Genomic DNA, 2,500 nt, shown 5'->3' with positions numbered 1-2,500 from the left:
TTTGATGGTTGATAATTATGGCTGTCCTTTTGACATGAGGATCCACGGTCTGCCCTTGTTAAGCCAGTAATTAGCCTGTCCTCCTTATTTATTGAGAAAGTACAAATTATCCCTTCTAGTGGGCACTGGCCATTCCCCGCTATCTCGCTCCTCCCTGCTCTCTCTCTCTCTCTCTCTCTCTCTCTCTCTCTCTCTCTCTCTCTCTCTCTCTCTCTCTCTCTCTCTCTCTCTCTCTCTCTCTCTCTCTCTCTCTCCCCTTTCCCCTTGTATCCCTCAGCACTTTTGATAGGCTGAAAGCAGCTGCACTAAAGCAAGATAAAGCTCCACCATCAAGATGATGAACAGTGTGGATGAAGGGGCTTCGCGCTGAGCACAAAGGCCGGAGCGCAGAGGCTGAGGCAGCGCCGAGGAGAGCTGAAGAATGCCATTCCAGCCGAGGATGAATAGCTCTCATTTGTGAATATACAGATCCGCATGGTGAGGAGGAGGCAAGGAGAGAGAGAGAGAGAGAGAGAGAGAGAGAGAGAGAGAAGCTGATAGAAAGAAAGATACAGAGTGCAGGTAGGAAGACAAAAATTGTAAGGCAAAAGGAGGCGAGAATATTCCACAGGTCGTAATGTATAAAGTTTGGAGAGCATGGGGGCTAATGATAAATGTGTCAAAGGGAAACACACTGCAGGAGCAGAGGATGGGAGCACCATGGGCACAGGAGACAGCTGTACCAGAAGAGGCTGGCTCTCATTTCCTCCATTCATCTCAAAGGGGGTAATTAAACAGTGGCCTGCGTTGCCTGATATATTAGTCTAATGATGTGCTCCCTCATCTCAGGTTCTGCTTGTCTCTCTTGGCACTTTTCCTGCGTTGTTTCGTGCGGTAACTGAACCGACGTGCACACCAAGGACCGGGGGCTGTCCACTCTCCACACCGTAGACGGCTTCCATTTCAATTAGCCGCACACCTGCCCTGGCTAAGCTTGTTTAATATTCCCGCAACCAGCATAAAAACTCAGCGATCAATACATGGCTGCCACTACTGTGCCACTTAGAGGCAGCCTCATGGACCTGAGTATTTACTACCTTGTGTGTTCTTCCTTTCTCTCTTTCACATGTCCTCTCATTCTCTTCTTTAAAGATGTCTGGAATATTAAGCTGTGACCCCCTGCTGCCCCCCCCCCCTCGTCCCACACTAAAAGCACAGTGTCCTTTTTAGGCGGAACAAAGCCCTTTTGCTCCAGTGTTGCAGGAGAGCAGCATTCAGGTGGGACCCCCCCTCCCCCAACACTGTGCCCCAAAGAGCCTCCCAATCAATAGAGATGGAAATAAGTTCAGACAGTTGCCAGACCTTTGTCTATGTCTTACATTTGAGAGGCATCACAAGGATCTCTCTCTCTCTCTCTCTCTCTCTCTCTCTCTCCCCCGCTCTCTCTCTCTCTCTCTCTCTCTCTCTCTTTTTTGTCCATGTCCCTTGTTTTGTGTGCTTTCATCCCACGTCTGGGCAGAGATGGTTAATCTGTTTAGCTCAGTGTTTATGGAAAACAGCATGATCATGCAAAATAAGGCTTATAATTCAGATACAGTATTCTAGGTCAAGCTCAGGAGCACATATGATCAGATTTTTTTTTTTAATCATTTATAGCTATTGTTTATAATGAACAAATGAATCTGTTTATTTATGTTTACTTTCATGTCGTTGGACATATCTAAAGTTAACAGGATTGTTCCTACATTGATGGGCACAAGCACACAAAATAACTGAAACCCATGCAGAATTGTAAAAATCACAAGTTCTTAGGTCACAGCACAGAAACGCATTAGTAATAACCTATAATTAACACCGATCCCATGGGCTGCTTTATGGACATCATTCTGAATGCAAAATGCTATGAACTGCCCTTGCTGCCAGTTGCTATGCGTTTTCAGTTGTGAAATCAGGATCCTAAACACTAAATGGTTAAATGTGTTTAATCACTTCAGTTTCATAACAAATGGCCCATTATATCAGCTTATTTGAAGCATAGCTGCAGGTTCCAGGTAATTATATCAGCTGAGCATACAGCGCCGGCAAGCTGGCATCAGCCCTCCCCTTTGGGAAGACAAGGCGTGATTTCAAACACACGTCTGTCATTTCGTTCGAATCGGTCCCAGAGCAGCCCAGGCGTTGCCCAAAATGGATGGACATTAGCAGTGCTAGCGCTGCGTTTTCTTCCTCCTGTGCTCTCATTTAAATGTCAGCCTTCGTACAGTCAATCACCTCCACTCCGTTCTGTTCCGGCCGTTCCCAGATATCACCGTGGAGCTTGTGATGCCTCCGATTGACATTACGCATAATATGACGTCACTCTGTTGTTTGGTTTGCCTTCTGCCTTGTCTTTTGTTTGCAGGCTGTAAATCCCAACCTTAAAATCTATAAACACTGCACTGAATCACAATTTTGGGGGAGAAGGTGTACTACTTATGGTTTTGTGGTTTGTTTTTTTTTTTTGGCTTTTATGGTTTTTCAA

This window comes from Electrophorus electricus, chromosome 11, assembly GCF_013358815.1.
Source record: "Electrophorus electricus isolate fEleEle1 chromosome 11, fEleEle1.pri, whole genome shotgun sequence".
Taxonomy (NCBI): Eukaryota; Metazoa; Chordata; class Actinopteri; order Gymnotiformes; family Gymnotidae; genus Electrophorus; species Electrophorus electricus.
This window is presented reverse-complemented; position numbering follows the sequence as displayed.